The following is a 24338-nucleotide window of genomic DNA, read 5'->3' as shown; positions in this document are numbered from 1 at the left end:
GTATCTCTTCCCTAATCTCATTAGTTTTTGCTGTTGTCTACTTCTGTCCCAATTTTTCGTTCATTCATGCATTATATATCAAATAGCAATGAGATTCTTAATATGCGCCCTGCCCTGTGCTAGATACTTTCGATACAGCAAGGAAATCAATGCTTGTTTCTTCCATTCATGGAACTTACAGTTGATCAGAGGAAACTGAGAATTACTAATCATCATCATCAAACAGCATTTATTAAGTACCTAGAAAGTGCAGTCTCTGTCATTTTTGCAGCAGTAGTTTACTTTGGTGTTATCACCTCCACTTTACATATAAGGAAAGGGGCTCAGATACATTTGGCAGTTGGTTCAGATTTCAGCCAGCTGTGAGTTGTCTGGTCTGGGATGCCAGCCTTGGCCTGCAGGATGTTCTGTTGCTTCCTCACGACATCACCCTGCCTCATTACTATGCCTCTTGATTCTTCAACGAATTTCTCATCAGGAACATAAGTCCCTGTGCCACCATATTTTGCATTTTTTTCTGCTACCATCTTGTCACTTTCCCTCTAAGTCACTTCCCTTGTCAGAATCTCCCACAGATAGGATCATTTCTGTACAAAGTAATGTGTTCAAAGTAATGTGCTAATACTGTCTCTAATAGTCTCACCTCCCATGAGAAACATGCATGCACACGTACACACACTTTAGCCATAGGGGCATATATTAAGTGAACGAATATTCAACATGATAATTAAACATTTTCTGGAAAAGTCAGATTATAGTAGCTTTTTGCTTTTCAAGGCACACGTAGTGTAGATTCAAAGCAAGTTTCAGCAGCAACCGCATTAGCCGTATTGCCTGTAAATCAGTCTTCTTTTAGGATGCTTCATAATCTTTGGTAATGTGACACGACTTAAACATATCATCCCAAATCATTTCAATCACTCCTATAAATGTGTCATAACCATATCCTAGCTCTGGCAAAGTGATAAATCTCCCCTCTACTGTAAACTGTCTGCTCTGACTTGTGGGAGTATCTGTCTAAGGAATACATGGGCTCTAGGAAGCAGCTCTCTCTTTATATACTGGAAGTTCTTTGAAGAACCTTAAAAGATTTCAACATAGAGTATCTTAATTAAATAAGTAATACAGGTGCCTTCAGGGCCCCTGCCTTGGACTGTGATTGGCGGATACCCTGCCCAGGTGTCACTGCAGTTGCCCTGCTGCTTTTTGCTGTATGGCAAGTTTTCAGTCCCTCTGTTAGTCTAAGTTTACTTCTTTTTAGAGTTGGGATAATATCTGTAGTGGCCTTAAACCTGGCCCAAAATTCTATGACATACCTCCCATCAACAGGTTGGGTGTGTGTCCCTTCTCCTTGAAATGGGTGGGCTTGTGACTGCTTGACCAGTAGAGTACACTGAGGTGACGCCATTTGACTTCCAAGCCTAGGTCATAAAGGTCCTGCAGCTGCCATCTTGCTCAGGGAACACTTGCTCTTGGAACCTTATGCCTCCATGCCGTAGTCTTATTACCCAGAGTGCACCAAGCACTGCAGTGGACAGTCTCAGATGAGCCCAGCCTTCTAGCCATCTCCACTGAGGCACTAGACATGAAAGCAAGATCATCTTGGGTCCTCTAGATCAGTCCATCTGGCAGCCAGATAACACCAAGTGACTGTCATCGACATGATGTAGAAATTTCACCTCTCTAAGTCATGACTAAATTTCTTATGCACAAAATCATGAAACATAATAAAATTGTTGCTTAAACCCACTATGTTTGGGGTAGTTTGCTATGCAGCAATAGGTAAGTAAAACACTGTCTCATTCATTGTGAAGGATGTAGCAAGACTCTTAGCTTAGGGCCTGACCTCTGGTAAGCGCTCAGTGAATGCTATTTTTATTTCTTGAGCATCTGCTATGGTCACAAACACACATAAAGTGTTTTGAGGCAAAGGAAAGAAGTGTAAGATATACTTTTTTCTCTTACAATTTTGGGAGTGGCATTAAGGATGAATACACATGAAAAGATAATGTACATATTGTTAGAGTAGTAAATGCTATAATTGCTGTAAGTGTTTAAAGAAAGGACAGGTAAGTCACTGTAAAGATAGTGGTTCTTGAAATCTGAGGCCCCCATCTTCAGGAAGGGTAAGGGAATATTTGTTCCAGAGACTGTGCAAGATAATTGATCTGATTTTAATTCACATTGCATAGATTAAAAGACAAGAGAGGTGATGCATATGTTTTGGTCACCTCCTATTCACCCTGTTGGTGAGGGAGGGATTCCTGCACTAGGGTTATGGGGATAGGGTTGGCTGAATACAAGTCACTGGACAGTGGACAGATGAGACTGATAGCAGTTCAATAGTTGCATATATCCACAGTGAGGGGAGGAAGACATTGTATGTGGCTATGCAGGGTCACGCAGGTTTGTGCTCAGGAATAGAATGAACAACCAGGGGCTGTGGGGGGCAGGCTTTATAGAATCAGGAGGGTGGAGTGACCCCTGGTTTCCAGGAGAGGATGTGACTTGGCTCGAATATTTCTTAGGACTTGGAACTGAAAATCGATACTCCGGGACAAGTATCCTCTGCCTGGTCCCTTTGATGAAGAGCGTTGTCTGGGTAGGCAACCTTACTCACAGAAATAGACTGGAAAGGGAGACTTGCTCTTGGGCCATTAGAGACCCTCCTGGTTTTATCAGTTACATACATAAAAAAGCAGCACATGATATTGAGCATTCATTTTTGGCCTTAAACTACATTATCATCTGCTCAAGATGGCAAAGCCAATGAAAAGTGGAGCTTGGTTTTGAATCTGAGTGTGTCTGGCTCAAAGTCCTTCATGAGCTCAAAGTCTGTGCACTGGATACAAATGAAGGAGTGGACAAGTTTACGAATACCACTGAGTGTGTGCTGCCTCCTTCTATGTCATCCTCCTCTATTTCACTGAATTTATTCTAATCGCGAGGCACCCAATACCCTAAGAATGTTCATGAGTATTTTATTACAGTTATAAAAGATGTCACCATTGGCAGAAATGAGGTAAAGTGTATGCAGGGGTGTTTTTGCAACTTCCTGGGAGTCAATAATTATTTCAAAACAAAATAAAATTTTAAAATGCTCAGGGGCCTGAGGTTCCTGGCTTTGGAGATGGTCACTGTAGTCACTATAGGGCAGCAGAGTCATGGTCAAACTTGCCATCTACATGAGCACTTTTCACTGTTTCTCACCCCACCTCATGTCCTTAGTCTCTCCATATCAAGCCTAATTCTAGGTAATTATTAAAATCACTCTCTTGCACCCACTCCCAGTTCCTTGTTTCTCTTGTTTCAGCTTCCTTGTGTTCATTGGCTAAACTGCAGCCCTGGTTAAATCCAACTCTGCCTCCACTGTGTCTTTACCAGGAGACTTGGATCCTGCTGGAAAAGAGCACACAGCCAGGCTGACTGGTGTTTTTTTCTTACGTCTTGTATCTTCAGTGCCAAGAATAGTGCCTGACACATAGTAAGCATTTAATGTATATTTATTCAATGAGTGAGTGAATAAAGGGTCATCTCTTGAGGGCTTCAGGCATCTAGGCAGCCATAAAGATGGCTGCATTAAGGACAGTAGACACATTCTCCCCTTCTCTTCTTTATCTTTTATTCTGTTTACAGTGTCTCCCAAATTCATTCTGAGTAGAGCCAGCATTCAACAGGAAACTCTAAAGAGGGCTCTGATATTTATTAGTTACTGAATGAAGTCTTCTTATATGTCACTCCAAGAAGTGACATTCATTATAGACATTATCTGACTTGAGGATGCCTTCCACTTAGGTAGAGAATCCATTTGTGTAAGTGAAATGACAGAAAGCAATGAAGATGCCTCTGTCCAAATGTCTTGATTACTTTCTTAAAACTGAAATCCGAGAGACCTTCAAGGTGGTGGAGGAGTAAGACGTGAAGATCACCTTCCTCCCCACAAATACATCAGAAATACATCTACATGTGGAACAACTCCTACAGAACACCTTCTGAATGCTGGCAGAGGACCTCAGACCTCCCAAAAGGCAAGAAACTCCCCACGTACCTGGGTAGGGCAAAAGAAAAAAGAAAAAACAGAGACAAAAGAATAGGGACGGGACCTGCACCTCTGGGAGGGAGCTGTGAAGGAGGAAATGTTTCCACACACTAGAACCCCCTTCACTGGTAGAGATGAGGGATAGTGGCGGGCAAGCTTTGGAGCCATGGAGAGCACAGCAACAGGGGCACAGAGGGAAAAGCAGAGAGATTCCCACACAGAGGATGGGTGCTGACCAGCACTCACCAGCCTGAGAGGCTTGTCTGCTCACCCACCAGGGTGGGTGGGAGCTGGGAGCTGAGGCTCGGGCTTCGGAGGTCGGATCCCAGGGAGAGGACTGGGGTTGGCTGCGTGAACACAGCCTGAAGGGGGCTAGTGCACCACAGCTAGCCGGGAGGGAGTCTGGGTAAAGGTCTAAAACTGCCTAAGAGGCAAGAGACAATTGCTTTGGGGTGAGCGAGGAGAGGAGATTCAAAGCGCTGCCTAAATGAGCTCCAGAAACGGGCACAAGCAGCGGCTATCAGCATGGACACCGGAGACCAGCATGAGACCCTAAGGCTGCTGCTACAGCCACCAAGAAGCCTGTGTGCAAACACAGGTCACTATCCACACCTCCCTTCCCGGGAGCCTGTGCAGCCTGCCACTGCGAGGGTCCTGGGATCCAGGGACAGCTTCACCGGGAGAATGCATGGTGCGCCTCAGGCTGGTGCAGCATTACACTGACCTCTGCCGCCGCAGGCCCACCCTGCATCCATACCCCTCCCTCCCCCTGGCCTGAGTGAGCCAGAGCCCCCGAAGAAGCAGCTGCTCCTTTAACCCCATCCTGTCTGAGCAAAGAACAGATGCCCTCAGGCGACCTACACACAGAGGTGGGGCCAAATCCAAAGCTGAACCCTGGGAGCTCTGTGAACAAAGAAGAGAAAGGGAAATCTCTCCCAGCAGCCTCAGGAGCAGCAGATTAAATCTCCACAATCTACTTGATGTACACTGCATCTCTGGAATACCTGAATAGACAAAGAATCATCCCAAAATTCAGGCAGTGGACTTTGGGAGCAACTGTAGACTTGGGGTTTGCTTTCTGCATCTAATTTGTTTCTAGTTTTATGTTTATCTTAGTTTAGTATTTAGAGTTTATTATCATTGGTAGTTTTGTTTATTGATTTGGTTGCTCTCTTCCTTTTTAAAAAAAAATGTATTTTTTTTCCTTTTTCTCTTTTTGTGACTGTGTATGTGTATGCTTCTTTGTGTGATTTTGTCTGTGTAGCTTTGCTTTTACCATTTGTCCTAGCGTTCTGACTGTCCTTTTTTGTTTGTTTTGTTATAGTTTTTAGCACTTGTTATCATTGGTAAATTTGTTTTTTGGTTTGGTTGCTCTCTTCTTTTTTAAAAAATTACTTTAAAATTATTTTTATTTTTAATAATTAAAAAATTTTTTATTTTAGTAACTATTTTATTTTATTTATTTTTTTCTTTCTTTCTTTTTTTCTCCCTTTTCTTCTGAGATGTGTGGTTGACAGGCTCTTGGTGCTCAGCCAGGTGTCAGACCTGAGCCTCTGAGGTGGGAGAGCCGAGTTCAGGACATTGGTCCACCAGAAACCACCCGGCTCCACTTAATATCAAATGGCAAATGGGGATTTATGTATATATATATAGCTGATTCATTTTGTTTTAAAGCAGAAACTAACCATTGTAAAGCAATTATACTCCAATAAAGATGTTAAAAAAAAAAAAGGGCAAAAGTTCTCCCAGAGATCTCCATCTCAATGCTAAGACCCAGCTCCACTCAACAACCAGCAAGCTACAGTGCTGGACACCCTATGCCAAACAGCTAGCAAGACAGGAACACAACCCCACCCATTAGCAGAGATGCTGCCTAAAATCATAAAAAGGTCACAGACACCCCAAAACACACCACTGGATGTGGTCCTGCCCATCAGAAAGACAGGATCCAGTCTCATCCACCAGAACACAGGCACAAGTCCGCTCCACCAGGAAGCCTACACAACCCAATGAGCCAGCCTTAGCCACTGCGGGCAGACACCAAAAACAATGAGAACTACAAACCTGCAGCCTGTGAAAAGGAGACCCCAAACACAGTAAGATAAGCAAAATGAGAAGACAGAAAAACACATAGAAGATGAAGGAGCAAGGTGAAAACCCACCAGACCAAACAAATGAAGAGGAAATAGGCAGTCTACCTGAAAAAGAATTCAGAGTAATGATAGTAAAGATGATACAAAATCGTGGAAATAGAATGGAGAAAATACAAGAAACATTTAACAAGGACCTAGAAGAACTAAAGAGCAAACAAGCAATGATGAACAACACAATAAATGAAATTTAAAATTCTCTAGAAGGGATCAATAGCAGAATAATGCCAACAAAATGGACAACCTGGAGGAAATGGACAAATTCTTAGAAAAGCACATGCTTCCGTGACTGAACCAGGAAGAAATAGAAAATATGAACAGACCAATCACAAGCACTGAAATTGAAACTGTGATTAAAAATCTTCCAACAAACAAAAGCCCAGGACCAGATCTCTTCACAGGCAAATTTTATCAAACATTGAGAGAAGATCTAATGCCTATCCTTCTCAAACTCTTCCAAAATATAGCAGAGAGAGTAACACTCCCAGCTCATTCTGTGAGGCCACCATCACCCTGATACCAAAACCAGACAAAGATGTCACAAAGAAAGAAAACTATAGGCCAATATCACTGATGAACATAGATGCAAAAATCCTCAACAAAATACTACCAAACAGAATCCAACAGCACATTAAAAGGATCATACACCATGATGAAGTGGGGTTTATCCCAGGAATGCAAGGATTCTTCAATTATATGCAAATGTGATAAACCACAATCAGTGTGATACACCATATTAACAAATTGAAGGATAAAAACCATATGATCACCTCAATAGATGCAGTTAAAGGTTCTGACAAAATTCAACACCTATTTATGATAAAAAACCCTCCAGAAAGAAGGCATAGAGGGAACTTACCTCAACATAATAAAGGCCATATATGACAAACCCACAGCCAACATCGTTCTCAATGGTGAAAAACTGTAACCATTTCCTCCAAGATCAGGAACAAGAAAAGGTTGTCCACTCTCACCACTATTATTCAACGTAGTTTTGGAAGTTTTAGCCACAGAAATCAGAGAAGAAAAAGAAAAGGAATCCAAGTCTGAAAAGAGGAAATAAAGCTGTCACTGTTTACAGATGACATGATACTATACCTAGAGAATCCTAAAAATGCTACCAGAAAACTACGAGAGCTAATCAATGAATTTGGTAAAGTAGCAAGATACAAAATTAACGCACAGAAATCTCTTGCATTCCTATACACTGATGATGAAAAATCTGAAAGAGAAATTAAGGAAACACTCCCATTTACCATTGCAACAAAAAGAATAAAATACCTAGGAATAAACCTACCTAAGGATACAAAAGACCTGTTTGCAGAAAACTCTAAGACACTGATGAAAGAAATTAAAGATGATGCAAACAGATGGCAAGATATACCATGTTCTTGGATTGGAAGAATCCACATTGTGAAAATGACTATACTACCCAAAGCAATCTACAGATTCAGTGCAATCCCTATCAAACTACCAGTGTCATTCACAGAACTAAAACAAAAAATTTCACAATTTGTATGGAAACACAAAAGACCCTGAACAGCCAAAGCAATGTTGAGAAAGAAAAACGGAGCTGGAGGAATCAGGCTCCCTGACTTCAGACTATGCTACAAAGCTACAGTAATCAAGACAGTATGGTACTGGCACAAAAACAGAAATATAGATGAATGGAACAGGATAGAAAGCCCAGAGATAAACCCACGCCCTTATGGTCACCTTATCTTTGATAAAGGAGGCAAGAATATACAGTGAAGAAAAGACAGTCTCTTCAGTAAGTGGTGCTGGGAAAACTGGACAGCTACATGTAAAAGAATGAAATTAGAACACTCCCTAACACCATACACAAAAATAAACTCAAAATGGATTAAAGACCTAAGTGTAAGGCCAGACAATATCAAACTCTTAGAGGAAAACATAGGCAGAACACTCTATGACATAAATCACAGCATGATCCTTTTTGACCCACCTCCTAGAGAAATGGAAATAAAAACAAAAATAAACAAATGGGTTTTAATGAAACTTCAAAGGTTTTGCACATCAAAGGAAACCATAAACAAGACCAAAAGACAACCCTCAGAATGGGAGAAGATATTTGCAAATGAAGCAACTGACAAAGGATTAATCTCCAAAATTTACAAGCAGCTCATGCAGCTCTATACCAAAAAAAGAAACAACCCAATCCAAAAATGGGCAGAATACCTAGACATAGACATATTTCCAAAGAAGATATACAGATTGCCAACAAACACATGAAATGATGCTCAACATCACTAATCATTAGAGAAATGCAAATCAAAACTAAAATGAGGCATCACCTCACACCAGTCAGAATGGCCATCATCAAAAAATCTACAAACAAATGCTGGAGAGGGTGTGGAGAAAAGGGAACCCTCTTGCACTGTTGGTGGGAATGTAAATTGATACGGCTACTATGAGAACAGTATGGAGGTTCCTTAAAAAGTAAAAATAAAACTACCATATGACCCAGAAATCCCACTACTGGGTAAACCATAATTCAAAATGAGTCATGGGCTTCCCTGGTGGCACAGTGGTTGAGAATCCGCCTGCCGATGAAGGGGACACGGGTTCGTGCCCCGGTCCGGGAAGATCCCACATGCCGTGGAGCGGCTGGGCCCGTGAGCCATGGCCGCTGAGCCTGCGCGTCCGGAGCCTGCGCTCCACAACAGGAGAGGCCACAACAGTGAGAGGCCCACGTACCACAAAAAAAAAAAAAAAAAAAAAGAGTCATGTACCACAACGTTCGTTGCAGCTCTGTTTACAATAGCCAGGTCATGAAAGCAACCTAAGTGTCCATCGACAGATGAATGGATAAAGAAGATGTGTCACATATATACAATTGAATATTACTCAGCCATGAAAAGAAATGAAGTTATTTGTAGTGAGGCGGATGGACCTAGAGTCTGTCATACAGAGTGAAATTAAGTCCGAAAGAGGAAAAAAAAATAGTGTATGCTAACGCATACATATGGAATCTGAAAAAAAAAAAAAATTGGTTCTGAAGAACCTAGGGGCAGGACAGGAATAAAGACACAGACGTAGAGAATGAACTTGAGGACACGGGGAGGGGGAAGGGTAAGCTGGGACGAAATGAGAGAGTGCCATGGACATATATACACTACCAAATGTAAAATAGATAGCTATTGGGAAGCAGCTGCATAGCACAGGGAGATCAACTTGGTGCTTGTGACCACTTAGAGGGGTGGGATAGGGAGGGTGGGAGGGAGATGCAAGAGGGAGGAGATATGGGGATATATGTATATGTGTAGCTGATTCACTTTGTTATAAAGCAGAAACTAACAACACTGTAAAGCAATTATACTCCAATAAAGATGTTAAAAAAAATAAAAATAAAAAATAAATCTTCAGGAAAAAAACCCAGAAATCCACTAGCAAAGATACATAAGCATTGCAATTTATGCTATAGTTTAGTATCTGAAAATAAAACAAGCAATTAACAGATATTTCCATACCTTTTTTATGAGTTAATTTGAGTAATATTTCTACCCTTGTTTTTGCTACATTTATTTTATTTTAACAACTTTAGCACAGCAGTCTTTCTTAACAGATTGCCTTTTCTTCAAGGGGAGTGAACACACACTATTTCCTAGTGCTTAACACAGTGCCTTTGGGACTTCCCTGGCGGTCCAGGTGTTAAGACTTCACCTTCCAATGCAGGGGGTGCAGGTTCAATCCCTGGTCAGGGAGTTAAGATCCCACATGCCTCTTGGCCAAAAAAACCAACACATAAAGCAGAAGAAATATTAAACAAATTCAATAACGACTTTAAAAATGGTCTGCATAAAAAAAAACAACCTTAAAAAAACAAACCAACCACCACAGTGCCTGGAACATAAGAAGCAGTTCCTAAATGTTTCCTGGAAAAAATAAAGATGTGAATGAATTTGTACACAATCACATTTATCCCACAATACTCTCAGTAATCCTCCTACATAGGCACATAGTAAATTTTGAGTTGGGAGGAAGTTATGCCTTTTTTTATATGGTGGGAAAAAGATGATTATGAAATAGGAAGTGGGAAAAGATCCATCATGATAACTGGACCACAGTCATGTTCTCAGCACAATTTTGGTAGAATGTATATGGAAGTGGAGAATCTAGAAATTGATATTTTGTATTGTTGTTTAAACGTTTTATTGTGATAAGAAAATAACATGAAGTCTGTCCTCCCAACAAATTTTTTATACATTATTGTTGATTGTAGGTGCAATGTTGTACAACAGATCTCTAGAGTTTATTCATCTTACTTAACTGAAACTTTATATCTGATGATTAATAACTCCACATTTCCACCTTCTCTGCAGTCACTGGTAACTACCAGTCTGGTCTTAGATTTTATGAATCTGACTATTTTAGATACCTCATATAAGTGGAATTATATAATGTGTTTATTTCTGTGCCTGGCTTTATTTCACTTAGCATGATGTCCTCAAGGTTCATCCATGTTGAATGTTAAAATAAATTTCTAGGCCCAAGATGGAGGCACTCCTTTTCAGGGTGCCATGTTAGCAAACCAAAACTTAGATAACGTCTGTGTACCTGTAAATGTTCCACTTGACTGGAAGCATAGTATATCCCGTCAGCCAGTCCCCAAACACCAAGCCAACTCCAGGCTCTATACTTACTTCCTTGTTCCTTGATCATTCTAAATAAGGTCATATGTGCAACCACAGCCAATCAACTTAAGCCCAATACTTCTTGTTTCCTGCTTGCCTTTTTCTGCAAAAGCTTGTAGCCCTTTTCCCTTTGCTGTTCTCAGAACTCTTGATGGTGGAGCCTGCCTGCTTCAAGAAGTGTTAAATAAAGTTTATTTGTATTACCTATATTATCTTATTTAATCATTTGACATGTTGCATATTGCAGAATTTTCTTCTTTTTTAAAGGATGAATAGTATTTCATTACATGTATACACCACATTAATTTTTAACTTTTTAAATATAATTTTTGAGTTATATTTGATGCACAATTATATGATTACAGGTGTACAGTATAGCAATTCACAATTTTTAAAGGTTATACTCCATTTATAGTTATAATAAAATATTGGCTATATCCTCTGTGTTGTACAACATATCTTTTACCTTATTTTATACATAATAGTTTGTACCTTTTAATTCCCTACTCCATCTTGCCCCTACTCCATCTTGCCCCTCCCCCCTTCCCTCACCCACCTAGTAACCACTAGTTTGTTCTCTATATCTGTAAGTCTGTTTCTTTTTTGTTATATTCACTAGTCCGTTATATTTTTTAGATTCCACACGTAAATGATATCATAAGTATTTGTCTTTCTTTGACTTATTTCACTTAACATAATACCCTCCAAGTCTGTCCATATTGTTGCAAATGGCAAAATTTCCTTCTTTTTTATGTCTAAGTAATATCCCATTGTATATATATATACCACTTTTATCCATTTATCTGTCAATGGACACTTAGGTTGCTTCCATATATTGGCAATTGTAAATAATGCTGCTATGAACATTGGGGTGCATGTGTCCTTTTGAGTTAGTGTTTTTGTTTTTTCTGGATATATACCCAGGAATGGAATTGCTGGTCCTAGGGTAGTTCTATGTTTTAGTTTTTTGAGAAGTCTCCATATTTTTTTCCACAGTGGCTGCACCAAGGTACATTCCTACCAACAGTGTGCAAAGGTCCCCTTTTCTCCACATCCTTGGCAACATTTGTTATTTGCGGTCTTTTTGATGATAGCCGTTCTGACAGGTGTGACAGGTTCTGATATCTCATTGTGGTTTTGATTTGCATTTCCCTGATGATTAACGATGTTGAGTACGTTTTCATTTGCCTGTTGGCCATTTGCATTTCCTCTCTAGAAAAATATCTATTCAGATCTTCTGCCCATTTTTTAATTGGGCTATTAAGTTTTTTGATGTTGAGTTGTATGAGCTGTCTATGTATTTTGAATATTAACCCCTTTGATCAGATCATTTGCAAATATTTTATCCCATTCAGTAGGCTTTTTGTTTTATCAATGGTTTCCTTTGCTGTGCAAAAGCTTTTAAGTTTAATTAGTTCCCATTAGTTTATTTTTGCTTTTATTTCCTTTGCTTTAGGAGACAGATACAAAAAAAATATTGCTATGATTTATGTCAGAATGTTCTACCTATGTTTTCCTCTAGGGTTTTATAGTTTCTAGTCTTACATTTAGGTCTTTAATCCATTTTGGTTTCTTTTTTGTATGTGGTGTTAGAGAATGTTGTATAATGCCAGCATCACCCTGATACTAAAACCAGACAAACATATCCCCAAAAAAGAAAATTACAGGTCAATATCACTGATGAACATAGATGCAAAAATCCCCAACAAAATATTGGCAAACAGAATCCAAAAATACATTAAAAAGATTATACACCATAATCAAGTGGGATTTATCCCAAGGATGCAAGGATTTTTCAATATCCACAAATCAATCAGTGTGATATATCACATTAACAAATTGAAGAATAAAAATCATATGATCATCTTAAAGGATGCAGAAAAAGCTTTTGACAAAATTCAACATCCATTTATGGTAAACACGCTCCAGAAATTGAGCATAGAGGGACCCTACCTCAACATAATAAAGTCCATATATGACAAACCCACAGCTAACTTCATAAGCAGTGGTGAAAAGCCGAAAGCATTTCCTCTAAGATCAGGAACAAGACAAGGATGACCACTCTTACCAATTTTATTCAACATAGTTTTGGAAGTCCTAGCCACAGCAATCAGACAAGAAAAAGAGATAAAAGGAATCCAAATTGGAAAGGAAAAGGTAAAACTGTCACTGTTTGCAGATGACATGATACTATACATGTAAAATCCTAAAGATGCCACCAAAAAACTACTAGAGCTCATCAATGAATTTGGTAAAGTTGCAGGATACAAAATTAATATATAGAATTATGTTGCACTTCTATACATGAACAATGAAATATCAGAATGGAAACAACCCCATTTACCATCACATCAAAAAGAATAAAGTACCTAGAAAAAAAAACCTACCTAAGAGGTAAAAGACCTGTACCCCCAAAACTACAAGATGCTGATGAAAGAAATCGAAGATGACACATACAGATGGAAAGATATACTATGTTCTTGGATTAGAAGAATTAACATTGTTAAAATGACCATACTACCCAAGGCAATCTACAGATTCAGTGCAATCCCTATCAAAATACCAATGACATTTTTCATTGAACTAGAACAAATAATTTAAAAATTTGTATAGAAACTTAAAAGACCCCGAATAGCCAAAACAATCCTGAGGAAGAGTAACAGAGCTAGAAGAGTTATGCTTCCTGACTTCAGACTATACTACACAGCTATAGTCATCAAAAAGTATGGTACTGACGCAAAAACAGGCACATAAATCAACAGAACAGAATAGAGAGCCCAGTAATAAACCCCTGCACTTATGGTCAATTAATCTATGACAAAGGAGACAAGAATATACAATGGAAAAAAGACAGTCTCTTCAATAAGTGGTGATAGGAAAACTAGACAGCTACATGTAAAAGAATGAAATTAGAACATTCTCAAATACCATATGTATATACCACATTAAGAAATTAATATTCTTAAAACCACCCATGCCCAGGTACCCATTGAAAAATGATCCTCCATTCTCAGGGCTATGATACACTAGGCCGAAGACTGCTCTCTAGAGGGTAAGCTCTGTAAGAGCTATCTTGGAGACCACTAAATCCTCTGAACTTATAGTGCTGGACCCATAATAAGTACTCAAAAAACATTCATTGAATAAATAAATGAATGAGATAGGCCCATCACTGTTGTTGCTGTTTCTTCAAATCTTGCTTCTGAACTAAATCTGATGCCTGATTAAAAGCCACCTTCACTAACTCATCTTAATCCTGTTTATTTTTAATTTTTTTTTTTTTTTTTTTTTTGCCAAATCCCATTGTATGGGGCACAATAGGGACTCTTTAGTGGTCTTAATGATCTAAATGTACTTAGGGTAAGTCTATGTAAGTAGACTACCCACTAAAAACTCCAGGACTTGGTTTTGCTCTTCTATATTTACTTGGATGACAATCTAGGAATTATTTTTCAATTCAAATGACCTTTTCTGTCTGCTTATAAATTCTTATTGTTTCAATGCCATCCATGGCTAATTCAAATAACCATTGAAAAAGAAAGTTCATACCATTCTTCCCCTTGAAAGGTTACTCTTTTTAGTTTAATTGCTATTGTTGTATTTTAGCAAGGTATTGCTGCAAACAAAGCTAAGATTTTTTATAGTGAAACTTTTTTTTAAAGCTACAGCAACCTTATAATCTCAATTGGATTGTCACAAAATCATTTGCATTTATAATTAAATTTACTCTTAAAGGAAAACATAGGCAGAACACTCTACGACATAAATCACAGCAAGATCCTTTTTGACCCATCTCCTAGAGAAATGGAAATCAAAACAAAAATTAGCAAATGGGACCTAATAAAACTTAAAAGCTTTTGCACAGCAAAAGATACTATAAACAAGACCAAAAGACAACCCTCAGAATGGGAGAAAATATTTGCAAATGAAGCAACTGACAAAGGATTAATATCCAAAATTTATAAGCAACTCACGCAGCTCAATAACAAAAAAATAAACAACCCAATCCAAAAATGGGCAGAAGAACTAAATAGACATTTCTCCAAAGAAGATATACAGATTGCTAACAAACACATGAAAGACTGCTCAACATCATTAATCATTAGAGAAATGCAAATCAAAACTACAATGAGATATCATCTCACACCGGTCAGACTGGCCATCATCAAAAACTCTAGAAACAATAAATGCTGGAGAGGGTGTGGAGAAGAGGGAACCCTCTTGCACTGCTGGTGGGAATGTAAGTTGATACAGCCACTATGGAGAACAGTATGGAGGTTCCTTAAAAAACTACAAATAGAACTACCATACGACCCAGCAATCCCACTACTGGGCATATACCCTGAGAAAACCATAATTCAAAAAGACTCATGTACCAAAATGTTCATTGCAGCTCTATTTACAATAGCCAGGACATGGAAGCAACCTAAGTGTCCATCAACAGATGAATGGATAAAGAAGATGTGGCACATATATACAATGGAATATTACTCAGCCATAAAAAGAAATGAAACTGAGTTATTTATAATGAGGTGGATGGACCTGGAGTCTGTCATACAGAGTGAAGTAAGTCAGAAGGAGAAAAACAAATACCGTATGCTAACACATATATATGGACTCTAAGGGAAAAAAATGTCATGAAGAGATTAGTGGTAGGACAGGAATAAAACACAGACTTACTAGAGCATGGACTTGAGGATATGGGGAGGGGGAAGGGTGGGCTGTGATGAAGTGGGAGAGTGGCAGGGACATATATACGCTACCAAATGTAAATTAGATAGCTAGTGGGAAGCTGCCACATAGCACAGGGAGATCACCTCTGTGCTTTGTGACCACCTAGAGGGGTGGGATAGGGAGGGTGGGAGAGAGGGTGATGCAAGAGGGAAGAGATATGGGAACATATGTATAATATGTATATGTATAACTGATTCACTTTGTTGTAAAGGAAAAACTAACACACTATTGTAAAACAGTTATACTCCAATAAAAAATATATATATATATAATTAAATTTGAACATTAGAGCCAGTACTTTGAGTCCGACTGATTTGAGATATATTTATTTAAGCTGACAAAAATGAAATTATATTTAAGGCAGGACAAGAAGTATTTAACATAAAATTTTCTCTGCTGTTTGAGCCACTATCGGCTCCTCTTTAGTGTGCATTGTGCATCTGCATTGTACCTTAACTAGATCCCCTTAGAAAACACAGGCATCCCTGCTCACCAAAAAATCAATTAACTCCTGGTGCCAGCAAGATAACTCCTTAGGAGATAACATTCCTCCTCAATCCTGTAAGGGGTCATGATGACCTACAACTCATCTTGTTGGACTATGCGAACTGTCATTATGTTACTTTGATGTATAACACTTTGATGTGTAACTCTTTGTATCAAAAACTTATATAACTGTGCTTTGACTTCTAATGGGGAAATAGTCCTCGGTAGTTCCTGAAAGACTGTGTCCTGCATTATAATCCTCAGGTTAGCCCGAATAAAATTCTCTATTTCTCTCTTAGATTGACTGTTGACTAAGTTTTTTTCATTGACAAAGCCTTCATACTATCTACTATTGTTCAATTTTTCATTTAAATTAACTCTCTCAACATCATTTACCATTGACTGGGAACTTCTGAATTTGACTTGTTTCACTAATCCTGGCCTACTTTGCAATGCATTCCAAATAACTTTATTTTATACAGGTTACATGTAGTGAATGAAAAGCAAGTATGATTTAATGCTTTTGGGGTAGAGAATATTTCAGAACATAAATATGTTTTCTTAATATGTGATTATAATGATGTCTTAAGATATAAAGACAGTTGGTCTAACAAATGCTAATTTTTCTTAATGGAGGTAGCATGTAAAAGAAACATCATAAAAATACCTTAGATATGTGTGTATCCCATAATTCTACAGATTATGTTAACCTTAGAATTTCCACATAAAAATACTAATAGTGTTCATTTAGACTCAGGTCTCACTCACTATTTAGCAGGGCACTCATACCCAGATCTTTCCATTCAGACTGGGGTTTATGTGAGTATTTCACATGTGCTCTGAACACTCTCTTTCTAGACAGAGAATAGTATAAGAATACCTCCATTGAGAGGAAAGCAGAAAGGGAGGAACACATTCCTAGAAATGGGAGCATTCCCTGATCGCTGCTGACACACCTATTCACTAATACACATGCAGTGTCTTAGTAATACAATTGCTATTACTGTTACCACCACGTATCTTACTTCTCTTCTGCTTCCCAATGACCCGCGGTTCACTCTTCAACTTTATTTTAAAGGGACATGATCCTATCCTATATTTGGGGTCAGGCAGTGGTGGCAGCAACTAGTGAAAGGTAGAGTTAGAAACTAGGAACAGGCAGTAGGGGGAGCCAGGTTGCAAGAAGCCAGGTGAAAACTGGTGGAGAATGGTCAAGTAACATGAAGGCCATAGAGCCAAAAAGGTTCAAACCAGCAACAGGTTGTCCTGAAAACACAAAGCCTGAATGTGCCAAGGCAACACTTGGGAAGTAGGCAGAGATAGTGATATCCATGTTCTTCTGACCCTGTCTCCTGCCCTTTCTGGGACCATCCTCTTGAAGTTCTTCTTTTGGGCATCCATGTCCTTTCCCGGCCTGCAGTGTTCATGCCACCTCATAGCGGCTTGTACTGTTCTGGTCCCTTTTTCTAGTATAGACTTTTCCTGCTCAGGGCTCTAAACCTTGAGGAATTTATTCTAGGTGATCTGGTGACCAATATATGCCAAGGGGGTAGTAGGTGCTATAGTGTAACATCACCTTTTCCAAATTAAGTTCGTGAAAATTAAACTGATGCATCTAGAAGAAATAGGAATTTCAGGCAGATCAGAAAGGAAACAATTTGGAGGAATAATTTGCTCTTTTATGCCTCCAAAATTTCATCGCCTAAGAGGTCTTTCTAAAGTGTTCAGCATTCATAGAAGAGATTTGCCTCCGAATCATAGGATTTTATAGCTAAGGAGAGATTATCTCTGCCGTTATTTCCTAATTTCCTAATGGCTCCCAGGACAGGTCTCCACAATGGGTGCTCACACAGTGCTTGTTAATAAACAACATTAACAGAGAAATAAAAAACTTCTGTCCTATAATGACATCTGCTGTCACTATTTGTGACATGCACAAAATACAGTGGATGAAATCCACAATCGAAATATGAAAGCAGCTTTTTACAGATGTCCTGGTACTGAATTGTTACAAGATAATGGCACTTCGATTGGTCTGTTTAATTCTAATGTGGTTGCTATAGGTGAAAGCAATTTTAGCGCAGTCTCTGTCTATGAATGGGAGAAGTAAATTGACTACTTCAGGGATTTTAAGGCTGCTGAAAAAGCCCTCTGCCATCTGCTCCCTAAAATATCTCCCTTGCTTTCTGTTGCCTGAAATTCTGCAAATGGTGCTCCAGATTTTCCCTTCTGTTTCCTTTCTCCATGAAAATAAAATGACAAAATAGATTCACATGGGGAGTTACTAGAAAATTCCCCATGCTTGGACCTGACCCGCAGAGTGCCTGCTTTCATTAGTCTGGATTAGGGCCCAGGTATTGGAATTGTTTTTTAAAGTCCCTGGTAATTTTAATATGCAGCCAGTGTCCATAAACACCGTTAGTGAAACACTAAAATGCCCTTACTCATTTGCACCTGAGTGTGGGCATTTTGTTCTTGTTTTCTTTTAAATCATATCTTTCTCAAAAACAGGTTACTAGAAGGGAGAAGGACAGTAAAGAAAACTGTGGCTTCTAAAGGAAATTGACGGTCAAACTGGAGAGACTGGAGTGGAAGACCTGGGGATTCCCAAAACCTGCATTGTCCATTTCACAATGCTTGAAGGTTAGGCTTGCTAGGATTAATGACAAACAATGGGGAAAATACAAGCTGTAGCCTCCCCTGCCTTCCCCCGGGCATTTAAGGAGCCCTCCACAAGTAGGTCAGGGGAAGTGGCAGGCACACTGATCTGTAGGCAGCAGGAGGAGTTTTAAGATGTTGCTGTCACAGTTGCTTCTGCCCTGCCAACCCATCAGGGAGCTGCATGGTCTCTCCTTTGAGTTGAAATTCCACATTAATGGGCCTGAAAATTGGATTAGCTCAGTGACTGCTCAGAGATCCATGGTGAAATGAAAACAAGTCAGAAAGAAACAATCTGTGGCTAGGTGCTACAGAATCTTTTCAGCTTGGTGTTTTCAGGGTTAAAGTGAATCTGAATTGGTAATAGAACATGGGCAAATCAAAATTAGGGTTAGAACTAAAATGTTCTAAAATGTTCTCAGGTGTCAAAATGTCATAGGGTGAACAACCAATACATAGACATGTTTTCTTTCTGGCTATGAATCCTTTGCTATTCTTTGCCTAGATGTTCCTCAGGTTTTTCAAAGCAACAAGACTGGTCCAAGAGAATAAATAAATTAAAAGGGGCATACAGGTAGTCTTTGTAAGGAGTTATCTTATCTTTTTAAACTGCTTGAGAATCCTAGAAGTATTTTGCCAATTATAAACAAAAATGGAGGCATCTGATTAAGTTGGCTCCCTGGCATTGCTTTGGGGATGGATCTGTGCAGAATTGGATTTCCTTTGAAGCTGAAGCCCCAGGGCCCCTCACTTGCACTAGCCCCATCTCAGGCCCTGCAAGGAGGGGCCCTAGCAGTGGGTTCTAATGGTCATATGTTTTGTAAATTTGAAAAAATATATAATATTTTAATAGCAATCAGTTAAGACTATTTTCTCTACTCCAAATTTTCCTCTGACATGCTTTCTGTCATGGTATGTGGCCTTGGAGGGACTGTATGCATTTTGGGAATCTGGCTAAGGGATTTATGAGATAAGTTGTGTAGTTTGCAGTCACTTTAGTATATACCTAAGTTATTGCTAGGTGTTCTAGTGTTCACATAGTTTACAGGGACACTCCTCTGCTCCCCTATATGCTCATCTGGCATCCTCACCTAAAACTACAGTATCATGATATAAACTAGCTCCAGAAGTACGTTGGTAGGAGAAGGGGTGAAACAAAGCTTGGAATGTATGGAGCCAGAAACTAGTCCATGGAAAATTCTCTCAACTATCAGACATGTAAAATTGTAAATGGAGGATTCAGTTCGTATTGATACCTAATTAAAGCAGAAGTTCATTCTAGTCAGTAACACTCCATCTTTTTGTGTGTGTGGGGGGATATACATGAAATAGAACTGATCAGAATTACTGTGTTTATAGGACACAAATCTATAGCAGTAGGATCAACTGGTGAAGCTGCATATTTTATGTACTCCAGCACATCAGATGGCACCTTAGAATATCTGATATATCTTGCCTTAATGAAGTTGGCAGTTTCAGACCAAACTGCAGGTAAAATTGTCTGCAATAAAGTGAAGCAATCAACTGTGCTAGAAGAAAACAATGACTTATTCTGCTAGTCTCTGTATTGGAAAATGTGTCAAAATGATTATATGAAGACGTGGTCAAAGAGTATGCAAAAAATGGAGGAAAAAGGTATTATAGAGGTGTTTTTGTTAGTTGATAAATATGTTATCTTTTTGGTTTTGTAATGTTTTCATTTTTAGTAGGCTTTTTTTAAAGAATAGATCTTTATTGGAGTATAATTGCTTCACAATACTGTGTTAGTTTCTGTTATACAACAAAGTGAATCAGCCATATGCATACATATATCCCCATATACCCTACCTCTTGAGCCTCCCTCCCACCCTCCCTATCCCACCCCTCTAGGTGGTCACAAAGCACTGAGCTGATCTCCCTGTGCTATGCGGCTGCTTCCCACTAGCAAACTATTTTACATTCAGTAGTGTATACGTGTCGATGCTCCTCTCACTTTGCCCCAGCTTCCCCCTCCCCAGCTGTGTCCTCAAGTCCATTCTCTATTTCTACATCTTTATTCCTGCCCTACCACTAGGTTTATCAGTACCATTATTTTCTTTTTTTAGATTCCATATATATGTGTTAGCATACGGTATTTGTTTTTCTCTTTCTGACTTACTTCACTCTGTATGACAGACTGTATGTCCATCCACTTCACTACAAATAACTCAGTTTCGTTTCTTTTTATGGCTGAGTAATATTCCATTGTATATATGTGCCACATCTTCTTTATCCATTCACCTGTTGATGGACATTTAGGTTGGTTCCATGTCCTGGCTATTGGAAATAGTGCTGCAGTGAACATTGTGGTACATGTCTCTTTTTGAATTATGGTTTTCTCAGGGTATATACCCAGTAGTGGGAATGCTGAGTTATATGGTAGTTCTATTTTCAGTTTTTTAAATAAACTCTATACTGTTCTTCATGTTGGTTGTATCATTTACTTTCCCACCAACAGCGCAGGAGGGTTCCTTTTTCAGCACACCCTTTCCAGCATTTATTGTTTCTAGAGTTTTTGATAATGGCCATTCTGACCAGTGTGAGGTGATACCTCACTGTAGTTTTGATTTGCATTTCTCTAACGATAGCAATGTTGAGCATCTTTTCACGTGCCTCTTGCCCATCTGTATGTCTTCTTTGGTGAAATATCTATTTAGATCTGCCTATTTTTTAATTGAATCTTTTTTTTTTTTTGATATTGAGCTCTATGAACTGTTTGTATACTTTGGAGATTAATCCTTTGTCCATTGTTTCATTTGCAAATATTTTCTTCCATTCTGAGAGTTGTCTTTTCGTCTTGTTTATGGTTTTCTTTGCTGTGCAAAAGCTTTGAAGTTTAATTAGGTCCCATTTGTTTATTTTTGTTTTTGTTTCCATTACTCTTGGAGATGGGTCAAAAAAGATCTTGCTGTGGTTTATGTCAAAGGGTGTTTTTCCTATGTTTTCCTCTAAGAGTTTTATAGTGTCTGGCCTTACATTTAGGTCTTTAATCCATTTTAAGTTTATTTTTGTGTATGGTGTTAGGGAGTGTTCTAATTTCATTCTTTTACATGTAGCTGTCCAGTTTTCCCAGCACCACTTATTGAAGAGGCTGTCTTTTCTCCATTGTATGTTCTAGCCTCCTTTGTCGTAAATTAGGTGACCATATGTGTGTGGGTTTATCTCTGGGCTTCCTATCTTGTACTGTTGATCTATATTTCTGTTATTGTGCCAGTACCATACTGTCTTGATTACTGTAGCTTTGCAGTATAATTTGAAGTTGGGGAGCCTGATTCCTCCAGCTCCATTTTTTTTCCTCAAGATTGCTTTGGCCATTTGGGGTCTTTTGTGTTTCCATACGAATTGTAAAATTTTTGGTTCTAATTCTGTGAAAAGTGTCATTGGTAGTTTGATAGGGATTGCATTGAATCTGTAGATTGCTTTGGGTGGTAAAGTCATTTTCACAATATTGATTCTTCCAATCCAAGAACATGTTATATTTCTCCATCTGATATGTCATCTTTGATTTCTTTTATCAGTGTTTTATAGTTTTCTGAATATAAGTCTTTTGCCTCCTTAGGTAGGTTTATTCCTAGATATTTTATTCTTTTGGTTGCAATGGTAAATGGGATTGGGGGATTTATCCCAGGGATGCAGGGGTTCTTCAATATATGCAAATCAATCAATTTGATACACCATATTAACAAATTAAGGAATAAAAAACATATGATCATATCAACAGATGCAGAAAATGGGCATAGAGGGAACCTCCCTCAACATAATAAAGGCCATATATGACAAACCCACAGCAAACATCATACTTAGTGGTGAGAAAATGAAAGCATTTCCACTAAGATCAGTAACAAGACAAGGATGTCCACTCTTGCCACTTGTATTCAACATAGTTTTGGAAGTCCTAGACACGGCAATCAGAGAAGAAAAAGAAATTAAAAATTGGAAAAGAAGAAGTAAAACTGTCACTGTTTGCAGATGACATGATACTATACATAGAAAATCCTAAAGATGCCACCAGAAAACTACTAGAACTAAGTAATGAATTTGGTAAGGTTGCAGGATACAAAATTAATGCACAGAAATTTCTGGCATTCCTATACACTAACAACAAAAATCAGAAAGAGAAATTAAGGCTTTTTAAAACTTATGATTTGTTGTGACTTCTTTTCTCCTTCTAAATAAATAGCACTTTTATGCCCTAATTTGATATTCTCAGTTTTGTATTCTTAAAGAGCTTCCAAATTAAGTGACAGGCTGCACAAAACTTGGATCTGGGGAGAAATTTTCACATTATGGACAAGTCATAAAGCATAATTGTCCAAGGGACTTGTGGGCCTTGAGCTGCTATTTTTCTACTTACTCAGGAGTCAGAAAGTTGGATTCTCTTCTGAATTTTGCCATTTATTGGCTGAGTGGTCAGACCCAGATCTCTGAGGAAGGGAAAAAGGGAGATTCATGCTATTTATTGGACACCCAGTAGTAAAATGCCATTAGCATACCAGTGCTTTTCATCCCTGATCCCATTTAATCCTCACAACTGGTTTAAGAGATTGCAGGAAACTAAGATGAATGGATGGAGAACTCACACCAAGTGAATGCACTGGAATTAGAATCTGACTTTAGCTGCTATTATTTTTGCCATCACTTACAGATTTAAGACTCTCATGGTGATAATTTTGTATTATTTACCTGTTTCCCAGGGTTCTGTCAGCCATCACATGAGGGAGGCTGTGAGAAAGGACTTTAAATATTATTCTATAAACATGAAACAGTGCTTGTGGTGTGCAACTCTGTATGCAGCCCATGTGATTTGGGGTATTAAATTATTTAACAATAACAGCTTTGAGATATTGCAGCAAATGGAGCTCCTCAAATGTGTTTCAAAAGTAGTGACACTGCAGGTTTTCTTTGCCTTCTGGGTTAGTTGTTTTCTGCTTGGACCCCAATAGAGATATGTCTCTTTTTACCATAGGAGCTCTTGGCTCCACCCAGAGCAGAGAACAGAAGCACAGAAGGATAATCACGATGGTAAAAAGAAACAAAGATCTTAGAGCTAAGTTTGCAGAAAGAAATGACCTTTAATACAAAGCGCATTAGAGAAAGTCATCATCCACCAAAAGCAGTTATTAAAGTTTTGTTCATTTCAGTGAACCCTGTGCCTTTGCAGAGTCTCAGAATTATATGTTAAATGTATTACAGGCTTAAATTACAAGGTTACTAGTAGAATTTGGAAGATGATAAATCCAGACGAGACCAACACAGAGTCAATTCTCTTGGCCAGGCTGGGTAAGGGAGATTAATTTCTTATTGAGAAGGAACTTTTCATTAATATCAGGATAAAATTGTAGAATTATTTAGAGAAAGTTGTATATGTCAGTTCAGGGTAAAATTGTAGAATTATTTAGAGAAAGTTCAAGTTAACTGTATATTAATAAGTACAGTTTCTTCATTTTGAAGTATATGATTAGTAGTTCTCAAGCCATTTTTTTCCTTCAAATTAAATGAATTTTAAAATAATTCTATGTATTTTTATAGATAGGTACTTGAATGAGGTAAATCATACATTATTATTGTAGTCAAGATTCTCTTTTCTGGAAAAAGGTA

At 38.5% G+C, this 24338-nt stretch overlaps 1 protein-coding gene across 5 annotated transcripts in view; it reads left to right on the top strand.

Annotated features, from left to right (window-relative positions):
- GRXCR1 (glutaredoxin and cysteine rich domain containing 1) overlaps positions 1–24338 on the top strand; it is a 347061-nt gene that overhangs the window by 140745 nt on the left and 181978 nt on the right. The window contains exon 5 of one of the 5 annotated variants that reach the window (XR_010841073.1): positions 3314–3370. The exons of the other annotated variants lie outside the window; for them this stretch is intronic. The gene's annotated coding sequence lies outside the window, so the exon portion shown is untranslated. Of the gene's footprint in view, positions 1–3313; positions 3371–24338 lie in introns of those variants that run through there. 5 annotated transcript variants of the gene reach the window in all.

The sequence above is a fragment of the Kogia breviceps genome, chromosome 6 (assembly GCF_026419965.1).
Source record: "Kogia breviceps isolate mKogBre1 chromosome 6, mKogBre1 haplotype 1, whole genome shotgun sequence".
Lineage (NCBI taxonomy): Eukaryota > Metazoa > Chordata > Mammalia > Artiodactyla > Physeteridae > Kogia > Kogia breviceps.
The sequence above is the reverse complement of the archived record's forward strand: the minus strand, read 5'-3'. Positions and strand labels throughout refer to the sequence as shown.